Source organism: Benincasa hispida, chromosome 4 (assembly GCF_027475165.1).
Source record: "Benincasa hispida cultivar pf3 chromosome 4, pf3_genome.v1.1, whole genome shotgun sequence".
Taxonomy (NCBI): domain Eukaryota; kingdom Viridiplantae; phylum Streptophyta; class Magnoliopsida; order Cucurbitales; family Cucurbitaceae; genus Benincasa; species Benincasa hispida.
The window spans coordinates 6,712,087-6,719,974 of NC_143481.1; the positions used below are offsets into that span (position 1 = coordinate 6,712,087).

The window sequence follows — 7,888 nt, forward strand, 5'->3', positions numbered from 1 at the left end:
TATAGACCGTTTTGGCTATATATTCAAACTTGATCCTTTTATGTCTCTACATAAAATTTAAGTATTCATGTTATAGTCATCGATTCGTTAGTTTATTGGACTTAGGAATCTATAAATGCAATTTATATGTTTAATAACAACTTTATTGAAACATCTCATTAACATCTTTATTGTAAATAGAAATATGTTTAAAGTTTACAAACTGCGAGTTTTAAGACATATAACCTAACAGCATAATGCATGTCTTTTGAGTTGGAATTTCTATACTTCTAAGTCTGATTCCTCAATGTTTATCTATTGAATGTAGGCTATATTAATCATTGTTTTATACGTTGATGATATATTGGTTGTTGACAACAATCTGAAGTTAATTGAACATTGCGTATCGTATTTGAATTCTTTGTTTGCCCTTAAAGATCTTGGTGACCTGTCCTATTTCTTAGGAATTGTGGTAAAACAAACTACAGATCTTCTTTATCTCTCACAGACTAAATTTTTTATGATTTGTTAAATCGAGCTGGCATGGCTTCAGTAAAGTCTTTAAATACTCCAATGGTTGTTTGCTCTTTATTGTCTTTAAATGACAGTCCTTTATTCCATGATTCGTCTTTGTATAGGAGTATTGTAGGTGCTCTTCAATATTGTACTCTCACACGGCCAAACTTATCTTCTTTGGTTAACAAAGTCTGTCAATTTCTTCATGCTCCCACTGTTAATCATTGGACTGTTGTGAAAGGAATTTTGCGTTATTTACAGGCAACTAGTAATCTTGGTTTAGATTTTTCAAAGTCCCGCGACTTGCCTATGACTTGTTATGCAGATGTTGATTGGGTTACTTGTCCTGTTGATCAACGGAGTACGAGTGGTTTCTGTGTTTTTCTTGGATCGAATTTGATTTCTTGGTCCTCGAGTAAACAAAAAAGTTGCATCTCGCTTTAATGTTGAGGCTGAATATCGAGGTATGTCCAATGCTACTGCAGAACTTATTTGGATTCAATCGCTACTGTTTGAATTACTGGAGTCCCTTGCATCTGTGTCATTATTGCTCTGTGACAATATTAGTGCTACCTATTTAGCAGGAAATCCTTTTTTTTTTTCATAATTACTCGAAACTCATTGAAATTGATGATCATTTTATACGTGAACGTGTGGCCCATGAACAACTCATTATTTGGTTAGTTCACTTGGAAGATCAATTAGGCGATATTATGACGAAGCCCCTACTGAGTACTCACTTCTGTTGCCTTCGTAGCAAGCTCTCTATTCAGCCTCATCCAGTATCGACTGAGGATGGATGAAAGAATATATTTGCAGGGTTATTTTTCTATATCTTCTTCAGGGCTAAAAATGCTTTATTCTTTGTTATTCTTTTCTATTATCTTTTGGCCAATCATGTATCTTCATGTAGCGTGTATTTCTCCTATATATGTTGTACCTTATTCCCTCTTTTGAATCAGTGAAATTTACTGGTTTTTCCTCAATTTATTGAATATTACTCATATTGGTAATATTTTATGATGTTTCATGAAGGTTTTTACGAAATAATCGAAACTTAATACCATGTTTTAGATAATATGAACATTTTTACCAAATAATAGAAATATTATTCACCCTGATGTTAATATCTAATCTATAGAAATTTAATGTCATACTTTGTATGCATAATTAGGAATCCCTATTGTCTATAATAGGATTTTTTTTTTTTTCTTTTTTCTAATATGCATATTTTACAAATCTGGTGGGGGCTTAAAAAAGAGTCATGGAAATATTTTAATACTCGTCTTTTTTTGGGACAAAATTAAATACTAGGATGGATTGTAAAAATATCTCTTTTTTTTTTTTTTAATAAGATTGGTAGAAGATTTTATATTCGAGAAATATACACATCTTTATGCATATGAAAATTAAGATAAAATGTATTAAAGATAAATGTACCTAAATATTTTCGTATATATAGAATGTATGTCAAAATTAACTTAATTCACATATAATATAATCCTTGTGAGATCGAAGGTACTTTCTATTAAATGTGAAATATGTAATTATTAATATAAATATTTGACGTTGGCTGTGGATCTGAGATACCATCTTCACAATCATTGAGGAAAAGGGGGAAAAATGAATGGTTTAGGGTTATTTCTGCTATTCATTTTCTCTGTTTTCTCTCATTCATTTGTTACCATTGCCGCCTCATCCTTTCACGATGGCCGTCAAACGTTGCCGGAGCTGAAGCAATCCACCAAATGGTCCAAATCTGCCTTCCTCTTCACCTCTCCTCCACCTCCTAGTCCTCCGGCGGCTTTCCTCTTCCTCTCTCCACCTCCTCCTGCGCGACGCTTCTTAAGATCTCCTACTCCTCTACCTCCGAGTCCTCCGGCGGCATTCCTGTTTCTGTCTCCACCACCTCCTTCTGCGTTTCTGTTTACCTCTCCGCCGCCGCCGGAGCGGTTGGTGGAGTGATGTGAGAGACTGTACGGAGGATCAAGTAGGGCGGAGGAACAGCAGATGGGCTTTTTTCAAGCTAAAGCCCATTCGTAAGGTAACACAAAAAGCTAATGTGTGTAATGTAATTTTTGTTAAAACACCGAAATATAAATTTACCCTTATCTTCTCTTATTTATTATTATTATATTTTTTCCGTTTTGTTTTTCTGTTTTCTCACAAATAATTACGAGAAGAAAAATATTTAGGTGCATCTCGGACATCACTTATATTTGTACATTCCATCAAATTATCCAATCATAACTTGTCATCTAGTAAATTTTGTCTTTTCTTTTTTTTTAAATATCTTGACATTTTTTTTTATGTGAGTGATAAGAAGAGAAGCACAAAGATGGATGATATTCGAGATACATCCAAGTATTACATATTACAAAATAGTATATATAGAGAGGTTAACTAAGCTAATTTCAGAGATTGGTAAATAAGTTATTGAAAATAAAAAAAAAAAAAAAAAAAAAAAAAAAAAAAAAAAGTGGCTATATGTTGTTTAGCCTTCCAAAACTTTGATAGGCCTCCATGAATTGATTTGTTTGCTAGAAGTGCAAATGATGAGTCACCCATGATCTAGCCTAAGTTACCCCAATTTCAAGTGTGTGCACTAATCATATGGTTCTCCAATCTTAGAAACTCAAGTTAGTATGATTTATTAGACATAAAATTGAAAATCTATAGATAGTGGACCTTTTTTCTAGCTTTCTTCTCTCTAATAAAAAACTTGTTTCAAATTGTTATTTGTTTACATAATTTTAAGAAATCCAATCCAACTTAAGTAATATAAAGATTGGGTTGCCCTCTCTAACCGAATTAGACTGGTTGGAAAATTGATTAATTTAAAAATTTGAGTGGATAGAATTGATGTTAATAATTCGTGGAGTCATAGCGAGAGAGCATTGGGCCTATTATTGATCAGAAGTTCCGACCAAAGTAGAATTGGAAATGTGGAACTCTACCGTGGATTGGGCCTTCAAATGGCCTAGGCTATTTGGGTTCTCATTAGGCCCACGTTCTGGATAGCTTAGTCGGCCTGTCATGGAGCCCAAGCCCATTTGCTTCTCTGCAGCTATACACATTAAACATATTAGAAAGTAATTTAACTATATATTCTTTTCCCAAAAAAAAAAAATTACATTTATCAGTAAAGTAATTTAACTATATATTCTTTTCCCAAAAAAAAGTTTACATTTATCAGAAAATTTCTTCAATCATACTTGAGGGGACACTAAGAAAAGCATTATCAATATTTGTATATTTGTAAAACAGAATATATCTTCAGGCATGTCCATTTTTTGATAAATTAGAGAATCGAACTTATACCAATAGGATAATGCACGAAGAAATATCTTCAAACCTCGGATAAAAACAAAAAATCAACATATCTAGTGAAACTATACCAAATAGTTTTAAATTTGGGCACTTGTAAAAAGGACCAAACAAATTATTATTAATTAGGTCGTATTGTTTGTAAAAATAATAAAAATGAAACTCAACCCATATATAAATATGTAAAATGTTGCTAATGCCCTCACTATTGATATACAGTTAATACATCTGATACCCCATCTAATACCTTTTGATACACTTGATACAATTGATATCCCTTGTTGCACTCGATGCCCCTTAATACACTATTAATGTACACTTAATACCTCTAATATATTCGATGCCTCTTGATACACTTAATACCTCTTGATATACTTGATACCCTTTAATACACTTCATATAATATTGATGTACACTTAATACACATTTGATGTACATTTGATACACTTATGGTCAAACTCACTTTCAAGTTTTCTTTCAATTTCTAATTCTTATACTTTATAGTAGATATATTCCTATACTTGATAGCCTAACTGTATTCAAAATCTTTAACATCAAAACAAATACAACTAAGTTTTAGAAGACAAATATCAAATGAAAATATTTACACTTCATCTTCTTCACTACATAACAAATCATTGGTATTATCTTAACTCAAATCTTGGTACTAAGAATGGTTTGAGAACCATACCAAAAATAGAGATAAGCAATGGATCAAAAAAGAGCAATCTGTCACATAGTTATTGATAAATCATTTACGTTATAAAATCTTTAGAAATTTGGGTTTCAAATTCATAAATCTTCCATAAAAGCTTTGAAAGAAGAAACCATCCAAAGGAACAAAAGGAAAACTAAAGAAAAAAAGTAAATATATTACAGAATGGAATAAGAAGAAAAACAGAGCAAGGGCAACAACATGAAACCGACACAAAGTGCAACAACATGTAAACGAGGCATTCAAACTGCATCAATTTCATACCCAATTGAAGAAGATCACTCGATCACTCAAACCCCCAACAATTTCAATTCTTTCCATTTCCTTAATCGAAACCCTACTGGCTCGACCCGACCCAATTCCCACGTGGGCATTAGACCTATAATCGAAATCTTCCATGGCTTCCTTCGAGAGCATGAGTTCGACGATCATGGAAATGGTGCGCAAATGGGTTGGGTAGCAATTTCACGAGCCCTAATGAAAATTTGGTGAATGAAAAAGGGTTGAAGATGATAAGGGACATTGGTTTTAGTAAGCATAGAGGAAATTGCAGACCAAGAGAATGAATCTTGAGTTAGAACATCACGTCGTTTTTGTCGTTGCTTGTGGATTCGACCGGTCTGAGATCGCGCAATGGTAAGGTAGTCGTGTATTGGGTGAAATTTTATTTTTCAAGAATAAAAGTAACCACCTTTGGTCGGAGAATTTTGAATTGGAAGTCTTCCTTTTATACTCCAACTTTGGAATGTGGGTTTGGGCACAACGGGTATCATATCTTAGAGGGGGTGAGAAAATAGACCAATATGAGTTCGGTAGACGTCCCACACGCATGCTGCATCTGGTCGGGTGAGGCGTCTGTGTGATTATTTTTTTAATAAAAATATTATTTGTATTTTATTTTTATTATTTATTATTTTATTTTCTAATAGTCCTCCGCGTGCGTGTCTTTTGCTTTTTCCGACCCGCCCTCGTATGTTCAGAGGTTGCCGGTCTCTTTCTCACGCGGCAATTCCACTCTGAAGGCCTATAAAAAGGCGTGACCTTTAGCAGTCAATCAGAAAAGGGTGTCTATTCTGGTCGGTAACGGTGCATTTCCGATCGGATTTCCTTTTTGGGTTTTTTATCCTAAGAACAACGTGACAGTATTCCTGACCTGCTCGCACATTTGGGCAGGGCCGCGAAACGTCTTCAAGAGAACGAGCTCCGCGACTCAGCCTATAAGGGGCTTCTGTTTTGCAAGTTCCATTCTTTGCTCGACCGCCGTGACTAGAGATGTCCAATTTCCTCACGAGGGACGGGGATTCCCCGATTAGGCGGGGAATGGGGGAGGGAGTGGGGGGAAATTCCCCCTGAGCTAAACGGGGACGGGACGGGGAATGCATTCCTCGTCCCCGCCCCCGACCTCGACCCTGCTACAATAGCTTTTACATATTTATTTAGTATAGTTATCTAATGTTATGTTATTATTATTATATAAATATTACATTTACAGTTCAAATTTGATTTTTTCTTTTTTTTTTTTTTGAAATATAATGAATATGTTTAAATTTAGATTATATATGTAATAATTTGATTTATATTTATTTCTTACTACTAAAAAAATTAATTAACTTTTTAGGCCAAAATTTGAGTAATTTATCTTTAAATTCAAATTGTCATATAAAACTAACCATAATAAACAATTTAATGATAAAGTTAATTATTTAATTAAAATTTGCTCACATTAGTGATTTAAATTAATTGACTTTTTACAAAAAAAAAAAAAAAAGGTAACAGGAAAAAATTCCCTATGGAGAACCCGATCCCCGTGGGGAATTTCACGGGGATGGAGAATGAAATGGGGAGCGGGTACGGGGATGGGGAATGGCATCCCCGGCCCTGCCCTGCCCTGTGGATATCTCTAACCGTGACCTGACCGTTTGCTGCTGTTATATTCGTCGTCTGATGGTCTTGCCATTTACAACATCGTGCCATGTGTATCATTGCTTGAGTGGACGGTGTTGGCGGCTAGAGGAAGAAGAAAAGGAAGAAGACGAGGGTTTCATTGTGGGAAATTTAGGAATAATAAAGAATCTAAAAATATGATTTTAAAAAATTGTCATAGGTGCGAACTATAAAAAGTGGGTGATACACTTTGCAATATTATATTCCTAAATTGCTACCGACTATAGCTTCTCTTTCAATCTTGGGATAAGATTTGGTTATGCCCCTAGAGCTTTTAAATGGTTAAAAAAATACTTTGTAGAAAATATTCAAGCCTAAAAGGGTATTAAAAAAGATAGGGAGAAAAAGTATGATATAGTGTAAAAATAAATGGGTTTTCATCCATATACTATTGTTAAGCCATTTTTCAATTGTTTTGATCGACTAAAGATATTCATGCATCTTTTTAAATTCACATGTTTTATTGAAAGAAGGTAGAGGTATATATTATTGATCATCGACACACTATCCGTATGCTAATAATAAATACATTTTTGAATTATTTGTTGAAAGTTTAAGGATATAAATGAGACAAGGTACGAACTTCAATGCATTTTCTATAATTTAACCAAAACAATCCAAGATTAATATATTTAAGAAATATAAAATATTTGGTAAGAATTTAATTTTAATAAAGGAAAAAGAAAGTGGAGAATCCCACATTGATTAAATCAATAAGGATATGTCTTTTTATTTACCCCTATCTTTCTTTGTAGGTTTAGGCCTTAAGGGACACCTCTGTTTTAAAATAGGTGAGGAGGTGGGCAAATGTGGGTATGGTTGTCATTCTTAGGTGTGGTGAGGCAAGATACATATGTGTGAAATTTTTTTTATTAAAAAAAGAGGTTTTTGTTTTGTTTTGTTTTGTTTTAATTTCATTTTTAATTTAAAAATAATTATTTCCATACATTCAATTCAGTCATCCAAATTTACCGTGGTCATCCGTTTTTTTCGTTTCGTTTTCGCTCAGTGCAGACGTATGCACGTTACTCCTTCGTTGCGCACTCATTGCCTTTGGAGCTTGAGAAGGGAGGCATAACCATCAATCATATTTCTTCCCTACTTGCTTTTCTTCTTTCCTTCCATGTTTTTCGAGCACAGTCAATCTAGAGGGGTGTTAGAATTCTGATCGCTTCCAATGCAGTTTTGATCGAGACAGATGGATAAAACTAAAGGGTCTATAGTAGATGGATAAGGTCGGTGATAGCTCTGAAAAAGAGTTATTGTTTCTAACTTAATTCGGACTCGTTATTGGATTTTATGTGTTTATTTTCCTATTTTTGTAGATACCGAGCAACTATGAGGTATAATTGGTGATTTGGAGTTGAACAGGGTTAATTTAAAGCAATTTGGAGGTGATTTGAGCAT

At 33.8% G+C, this 7,888-nt stretch overlaps 2 long non-coding RNA genes across 2 annotated transcripts; one reads left to right on the top strand and one right to left on the bottom strand.

The window, feature by feature from the left end:
* The first annotated feature begins 460 nt into the window (after positions 1-460).
* LOC120075289 (uncharacterized) lies at positions 461-2,616 on the top strand. Its single transcript, XR_005481277.2, has 2 exons — positions 461-959; positions 1,180-2,616. It is a non-coding gene; the product is annotated as an uncharacterized LOC120075289 (long non-coding RNA).
* A 493-nt stretch (positions 2,617-3,109) lies between these two features.
* On the bottom strand, positions 3,110-5,775 carry LOC150036432 (uncharacterized). Its single transcript, XR_016528955.1, has 2 exons — positions 4,802-5,775; positions 3,110-3,562 (listed from the first exon to the last, which is right to left on the bottom strand). It is a non-coding gene; the product is annotated as an uncharacterized LOC150036432 (long non-coding RNA).
* Positions 5,776-7,888: the final 2,113 nt, after the last annotated feature.